Consider the following 8,755-nt stretch of genomic DNA (forward strand, 5'->3'; position numbering starts at 1 on the left):
AGGAATCTGTCCCAGGGAAGTCTTTTGAAATACAGACAAAGCTTTTCAGGTCATTACTTTTGCAATACCACAAGACAAACAAACTCAGGGGAATGCTCACATAAATCCTGGTTCAGTCGAGGGAAGGAAGACCATGCAGCCTTAAAAAATGGTGTTTAGGAAGGATGGAAGGAGAGAAATCCTGCTGATTTGAGATTAAGCGAAAGGTGGGGGCAGGGTAAGGTGGGCACAGAATGACAGTGTTAAATACTTTAGCATCTCAGTTATTTGGGAAGAAAAAAAATGAACAAAGGGAAACAAAACTGGAAGGAAAAGCCTATAATATTGATTGCTTCTCTCAGCAATTTACTGTTTGTATGGTTTTCTACAGATTTAGCTCTACTCGTGTAGCTGGAAAAAATAACCAACCAACCAGCCACAACAATAAATAGAAATGAACATTCTGGGGGGTTGGTGCCTTTCTGGATCTGGAGGGCAAGGGCAGCCCCAGCCTTCTCTGCTCCTATAGCGCCCAAGGGAGGGCAGGGCTCAGGGACCATCAGAAGTACCATGCTGAAATGGCCTAGAAGCCTCACTGCCCCAGTGTTGGGGGGAAGGGGTCGTGCTCCAGCTCACCCTCACTGGAGGGAGGAATGTGCGCACCTGGGTGGGTTGGGGTGGCTCCTTCATACAGCCCAGTGAGCCGACTTTGCCTGTTGCTTGGGGAGGGCCCAGGAAGGAACAGGCCCACTGAGGGGAGCCCCAGATGGCTGGCCAAGAGTTGATCTGTAGTTCGGCTTCCTTTCATCCCTTCTGCAAAGCCAAACAAAATCTGTGTTGCCATGGAAAGTGCTGCACATTGAATGGGTGGGAAGAAGCAGAGCCTCTAGGCCAGAAGCGGTCTGAGTTCGGGTCTGGTTGAAGGTCCAGAGAGATGGCTGGAGAGTCAGGGGAAACCTCCTGCATGGTCCAGGACACCCAGCAGAGTCCAAAGCTCTGGGCTGGGGTGGGTCCACCAAAACCAAACCACAGCTCCCCCTGCACACCCACCTCCTGTGGAACTGAGGGTCCAAATGCCTTGCCCCCTAGGCAGGCCACTGGCTTGGGGAGTGAGTGGATAGAGCCTACACACAGGAGACTGTGGCTCTCAGCAGAATGTATTCCAAAAGATCCCGCTGCCTCATTAATAACCCTGTCACCCATCTTTCAAGTGCTTGTTTTGCCGTGGTGTGCCCTGCCCCGGCTACTCAGATGTGTACCCAGGCGTCAGTTGGATGAAAGCTGGAGCAGCCTAGGACCTGCCCCAACCCTTGGTCTGCTGCCTTGGGGAATCAGCCATGAAGAGCAGGCCAGAGTGGGGAGGAGGAGGTGGCCTCCAGAAGAGCCACTGGGTGCTGAGGAAGGCCCTAATAGGCCAGTGGAGTGACTCTCCACGTGGCAGCGTTGACAGTGAGGCTCCCCCGGGTGGAAGCCTGAGCTCTCCCTGGCTCTCCCCTGTTCATGTGATTCCTGTGTTCTGCTCATTCCTGAGCCTTTTCTCCCCCCACCAACAGACTCATGGCCAGAGTTGTGTCTCCGGCCCATGCGCTGCGCAGATGTGCACATGGGCCCCACGCTGCCCCCTGCTGGCCCTGGCTGCCTCGGTCTCCACTCTGGAGTCTGACTGACCCCCCCCCCCCACACACCCCAGAAGTCGGCTCAGGTTTCCTTTGCTGGATCTTGTCGGGACTTCTCTCTTCGTGGTGGCTAGACTGGCCCGCTCAGCTATGCCTGGCATGTGTGTGGTCACAGGACAGTCACAGAGAAACTTTGTGCTGGTTATTTTGGTTTTGTGTTTTGTTTGTTACTGTTTCTTAATAGTGCTTAGAGGAGACAGATATGTGGTTATGTAAGAAGAGTAGGGACTTCTGGCTGTTGGTGGCAAGGAAATTCACAGTGCAGGGCTTCAGTCCTCCCACCTACTTTGTCATAGTAGCTGCTGTTTGTTGAGTGCTTACTGTGTACTCCGTACACCCTCATCATATTTCCCCTAATTCTCGAAACAATCCCACAAAATAGATGTTTTGGGATCACTCATTCACACCGCAACTCTTGGACTAGTCTTCACTGTCCGCTAGGCATTCTTACCACCCCTGTTGTAAGATGCAGTGACTTAGGCTGAGCCTCTGGTTCAGTGACTCTCCGAAGCACTCAGGGCAAGGAATGAAGGGAGGTGAGGGAGGCCTGGTGGGAGTGGACCCCCCTCCCTCCCAGCTCTAGGGAGGCCTGTGTGTGCATCAGACTGGTGAGTTTGGGGATTGCTGCTGAGAATGGGACCCTCAGGAACATGACTTAGAACCAGCAGGTGTGTGTGTGTGTGAGAGAGACAGAGAGAGACAGAGAGAGATGATTTATTGAGAAGGAGTGTGGCTCCGGAAGATGACACAAGCACTGATTGATGAGCTTGGGGTCTGCTGGAGATGAGCCCACTTTATTTAACAGGGTCCCCAGACTTTCATTGAACAGAACGAACACCAAAGGAAGAGATGAGAACACAGGAACAACTGAGACTGAATTTGCAGTCATGACATTTGTTTTATTAGATTTGACTTTCTTAAAAGCTCCCTGTAAGGCTCAGATTACTCCCAGCCCCCACTTCCATTCAAAGGTCTTAGTGGACACTTACCAGGTGCTTGGGTCTCTGCCTGCTGCTTTGGGGAGGGAGGGAGAGATTGAGTGAGCAAGTGTGGAGCCTGCACACAGGGGGTTACAGCCTAGGCGAAGGTGACAAAACCAATGTGTGTTTCCATGCACCACGGGCTGGAGGGGCCATGGGCTGGAGGGGCCATGGAGGAGGTGGCCCCTGAGTTGGGCCTTAAAAGTAGGGTAGGAGTGGGTACCTGGGTGGCTCAGTTGCTTGAGCGACTGCCTTCAGCTCAGGTCATGATCCTGGAGTCCCTGGACTGAATCCCTCATCAGGCTCCCTGCTCAACAGGGGATCTGCTTCTCCCTCTGACCTTCCCCCTTCCATGCTTGCTCTCTCTCATTCTCTTTCTCTTTGAAATAAATAAACAAAATCTTAAAAAAAAAAAAAAAGAGTAGGGCAGAAGGTAGATTGTTGAGACAGAGGTAAAGACACATGGGGAGAAACCACACCATGAGAAAGGAGAGGACCATTTTAAGCATGATTGTTGGGGGCCAGTATCTAGCTTGAACAGAGTGGAGGAGGGTGTGTGTGCTTTTTATCTTTCCAGTAATTAAGATGTAATTGACATACAGCCCTGTGTAAGTTTCAGGTGTATAGTGTGATGACTTGGCTTACATATGTTGTGAAATTATTACAGTAAATTTAATGTTCATTGTGTCATACAGATGCAAAAAAAAAAAAAGTAGAAGAAAAAAATTTTTTCTTTGTGACGAGAACTCTTAACAACTTTCCAGTATATCGTATAGCATATAGTCATCTGTAGTCATCTTGTGCATTACCACCAAGGGACTTACTTATCTTCCAACTAGGAGTTTCTCCATTTTGCCCTTCCTGCAATGCCCCGCCCAGTGCTCCTGTCTCCTTCCAAGTCTGATCTCCTTTTCTATGATTTTGATTTTTCCTTTTTTGAGATTGCACATGTGAGACTGTATAGTGTTTGTCTTTTTCTGTCTGTCTTATTTCAGTGAGCATAATGCCCTCAGAGTCCCTTCATGTTCTCGTTTATGGCTGAATAATATTCCATTGTATGTATCTACCTCAGCTTCGTCATCCATTTGTCCATGGGCATCTAGTGGTTTCCACAGCTTAGTTGTTGTAAATAATCCTGCTGTCAGCATGGGGATGCAGATATCTCCCTGACAGAGTGATTTCCTTTCCTTTCCTTTGGATATATTTCCAGAAGTGGACTTGCTGGATCCTATGGTGGTTCTCTTTGTAAATTTTTGAGAAGCCACTATCCTGTTTCCCGTAGTGGCTGCACCAGTTTGCACTCCATCAGCAGTGCACGAGGGTTCCCTTTTTCCCTCACCGACACTTTTATCTCTTGTCTTTTTTGTGGAAGCCATTCTCACAGGCATGAGGTTTTGATTTACATTTTCCTGATAATTAGTGGTGTTGAGCGCCTTTTCACGTACAAGTTGCCCATTCATATATCCTTTTTTGAGGGGAAATATCTACTTAGTTCTTTCTCCTTTAAAAAATTTGATTATTTGGGTTCTGTGTTCTTTGAAAGCTTTAATCTAAGAAGTTCCCGCTGAGAAGGAAAAGCAGAGTCCTAGGTTTAATCCAAAGAGTAGGAAAAAACCTGTCTTGAATTTCTTGCCTCCTGTTCCCACCTGGAAAATCAGAGCTGAAATCCTTTCTGGTGAACAGCCCCTGCTCTTCCAATTACCTACAAAGTTTAAGAGGCATTATGACAGGGGCGACTGGGTGGCTCAATGGATTAAGCGTCTGCCTTCAGCTCATGTCATGATCTCAGGGTCCTGGGAGCAAGCCCCACATCGGGCTTCCTGCTCAGTGAGGCATTTGCTTCTCTCTCCCCCTCTGCCTGCTGCTCCCCCTGCTTGTGTTCTCTCTCTCAAATAAATTAATAAAATCTTTAAAACAAACAAAAAAGAGGTAGTATGACATAGTGGCTATGAGGTTAGCTTCCAGAGTAGAGACACTTGGGTTCTAGTCCTGGCTGAGCTACTTCTCAGTGCTGTGCCTTAGACATAAGATATTACATTGTTTAGACTCTCTGCATCTTATTTTACTCAGCTGTTTAAAGGAGATGATGAGAATGTCTGTTTCACCCAGTTGTTGTGAGAATCAGATGAGATATCATGCTAGAAGTTTCAGTGTTTCTGTGGCTCAGATTGTGCAGAGTCACATTCGAGGAAGCCCATTCTGAGAGCCAAAAGTAACTTAAAAATGTTTCAGTCCTCATGCATGTCCTGAAGAACCTCATAGGAGAGCCATTCTGCAACTCTCCAGAGCAATTCCCAAAGTCACTCTCCTTTTCCCTCAAATTTCCCGCACCTGCCACAAAAATCCTCACTCACCAAAAGGGCTTTTCTGTTCTTTTTCTAGTGATTAGCTGAATTGCCTCATGACATGGCAAGGGGAGGGAGCTTGTGAGTGCTCATACATAGTTTTAGTTTTTTGCGTCGTTACAGAAATAGTGCTTACAAAGCACTTAGCACAGAGCCTGGCTCTTTAAGACCTCAGTGCATTCTGTTATTAATAGGAAACACTGTGGGGGTGTGTGGGGGGGGGTTCAGGTGGTTAAGCTTCTGCCTCTGCTCAGATCATGATCCCAGGGTCCGGGGTTAGAGCCCTGTGTGGGGCTCCCTGCTCAGTGGGGAGTCTGTTTCTCCCTCTCCCTCTGCCTGCTGCTCCCCCTGCTTGTGCACTCCTTCTCTCCCTCCTTATCTGCCCAATAAATAAATAAACAAATAAATAAATAAATTCTTTTTTAAAAAAAGGAAACAGTGTGAAAGCACATACTAATGGTTCAAACATTGGAGCTTAAAAATAAAACCAACTAATACAAATAGTACTTTTTCTCCTAAAAATATTAAATAACTGAAAACTGTTATGTAAACTTTGAGAAGTTCTTGAAAGTAATTCCCCTAATGCTTTAGTTCCATTGATGTGCTTCCTGAATTGGGATCTGGATCAGTAAGGGAAATTCTCTCCCCCGGCCAGCTCCGGCAGCCTTTCCAGTTCCCTTTGCCACTCCTTGTCCCTAAACCACAGTGGTACCACTGAAACTCCAGGGCGAGTTCAGGGAGCTCTGAAGCTGGAAGGGATTTGGGGGCCTCTTGGCCTCCAGAACAGGAGGGGCCTCCAGAACAGGAGGGACCACCAGAAAGGAATTCCAGGTGGGAGTGGGCAGGCAAGGAGTCCAAGTGATTTGCCGCTTGTATTTATTGGAGTTGGTTGAGGTCTTAACTGAGAAGAACTGTGTGAGGATGGAGGAGAGATGGACAATACAGAACAAGAGCCATTTGTTGCTTCATTCATTCACCAGCCCTTCTCTGAGTAGCTGCTCGTAACGGATTGCGGCAGACCATCTTTTCCAAAGATAGCGACACATCTATATCTATCCCACCCTACATGTTTTCCTTACAGTGTGACTGTCTCTCCTTCCACTGAGAAGTGGCCACCTGTTTCTTCAGTTTGGAAGAGTGTGTGTGGCTACCTTGATCAACAGAGTACAGCGGAGGTAATGTTGTATGACTTACAATTTTAGGTCATAAAATGATACTGATTCCTCTTGTGTTTGTCTGTCTGACTCTCTGTCTCTTCTTCGATGCACTCAACCACCCAGAGGAAGGCATGTGGAGGGGCCCAGCCAGTGCTTGGTCAGTAGGCAGCATCAACCCCCAGCCATGTCTGGTTCTATATGCCAGCAAAGGCTGGTTCTATATGCTATAGGTGCAATGTCCATGTGCTGGTAAATTAGTGATGTCTGGATCTAGACATCCAATGGCTTGAGACTCCAGCGAAGGCACTAGATGCTATGGGTGCAATGTCCCTGTGTTGGTAAATTAGTGATGTCTGGAAATGTTGGACAGAAGAAACAACTGTTGCTATTTTGAGTCCCTGATTTTTGGGGCAGTTTGTTTTGCAGCAATAGACTGCTAATACATAGGCTGTGTAGGGAGGCTGGGCCCACAGAATGGGAGCGCTGTCAGGGTCTCTGGGGAGATGGCTAAGTTAACAGACAGCAGTCCTCTTGCTTGATAAGGCAGGATAGACACGCTGAGGGTGTTTGTCAAACCCCACTGGGGCTGGGGGTCAGCGCTCAGGAAGGCTTTTAGGAAGAGGTGACACTTCAGCTTCATCTGGAAAGGCAGGTAAGAGTTAGCCAGGGGGAGGATGGGAAATGGGGGAAGAGTGTGGGGAGAAATTCCTGTCAGGGAGTTATCTGGCTTTTCTCAGTTAGTACATGCGTGACTGCTCTCTTGAAGAACTGACCATAGTGTGGGGCCTCGCACCAGGCACAGGGCCTGGCATCTGCCAGGGCACATCAGGGCGGCGGCTCCAAAACCCTGTCCTTAGACAGGCTCTGCACCCTGGCAAGGTGCCAGGCAGTGGTCCTGCTAACAACAGTGGGGACTCCTCCTGGATTCTGAAGGGCTAGCTTCTGAAGGGACTGGAAACCAGCATCACGGGGGAGGGTCAACAACCACAGCCAATGCGGTGGGCTAGCATTGGGAAATTTCGAAATGGTGCCCTGTTCCTAGGTTTGGGGGGGAGTTGTTTATGAATCACAGCAAGATGAATGACTGACTTCCTTCAGATGTTCCCGGCCACTCCTTGTGGTCCAGCCACACTGCATGAACTACCCTTCTCAGAACATCTCTTCTCCCCAATTTTCTTGGGTTTTGTCCCTCCTGCCATTTTCACTTCATCCTCACCTCAGGTGTCCCCTCCTCTGGGAGGACCTCGGAGATGCCCGCAGGCTCCTTAGGACTGCATGGCCCCCTCTGTTGCAGCCCTGAGATGTAATTCTCTAGCCTGCTTACTCATGGGCCTCCCTGACTAGGCTTAGGACAGTGGGGTATTAGAGTAGGTGGGCTTGGTGTGTCTGTTAGTGTTCTGTGGTTTGGGTCCGTGTGTCCTGTCTAGGTATGGGTGCTGGCAAATGTCTCTGAGTGTCCATGTGTGTCTAATCCTGGCCGTGTCTGTATGCATCTTCTGGGACTGCGTGCCTGTGTGTGTTGCGTGCCTGTGTGGGGATGCTCCCTCTGGGCTGAGAGCGGGGGGTAGAGACAGTCACCAGTCAGGAGCCAGCCAGCTATGTCTTCACGGAGTCTTTTGCCTGCCAGCCTCCCAGGACAGCCAGCCCAGCCCAGCGAGACACTCTGTGCCCTCTCTTCCAAGTTAGGAGGACATGTGACACAGACACAGCCTTGGCCCTGCCCACCCTCCAACCCCCCCTCACCCCCGCTGGGTGGTGTGCGTGTAGACATGGCCAGCATCTCCCTGGTCTCCGTGCTGCTCAGTAAGGAACGGATTATAATTCCTGGGCAGGCTGCATCTGCAACCAACTTGAGGGAAATAATTGTTGAGCGAGTTGAAAGAAAAAAATCGTAGCAAGGAACTTCAATCCAGCCAGCCATCCGTGTCATTAAATTAGGCTAATCTAAATCCTCAGAGCCTAATTTAGCAGCCTCCAAGGCCAACTGAAGCCTTACCCTACATGGCTCTCTGGAGTTCCCACTGCACTGTCCCCAGCAGAGGGGAGCTCCAGGGGATGGGTGGGAAGTGACCTCACGGCCCCAGGACATGCAAAGCCATGATGGACACCAGCTGCTCCTCAGGGACCTGCTGTGCAGGAGGAGGCCTGGGCTGGGGGAGTGGGCGGGGTGCCTGTGCTGGCCCTGCTTCTGCGCCAGTGTCCAGGCGCCCCAGGACTCATCTGCGCTTGCCCAGCTCACAGGGGCCACTAGCAACATGAACAGGGAGGGGTTGGCTTGGGGCTGAGGCCAAATTCCTCAAAGTTACCTTAGTGTTGCTTCTCTGAGCGGAGAGCCGGGTCTTGTCAACACCACCAGTGGCTGAATGGAAGAGAGAATACAAGATGAATCTGTGCTATCCAACACAGCTTTTGTAATGACTGCTGTGAATCATTAATTCCTTCACCCATTCAGACATGTGGGGACTCATTAATTCAACCATTGCTCCCCTCCATTATTCATTTTTTCCTGGACCCTCTCCCCTCCTCATTCTCTCTGGTGTACTCATTCATTCACTGACTTCCTGTCCCCCCGCTTCCTTCTCTCCCTGTCTCCTTCCCTTCTTACTTCGCTCACTCCC

The sequence above is a fragment of the Mustela lutreola genome, chromosome 2 (genome assembly GCF_030435805.1).
Source record: "Mustela lutreola isolate mMusLut2 chromosome 2, mMusLut2.pri, whole genome shotgun sequence".
Taxonomy (NCBI): Eukaryota; Metazoa; Chordata; class Mammalia; order Carnivora; family Mustelidae; genus Mustela; species Mustela lutreola.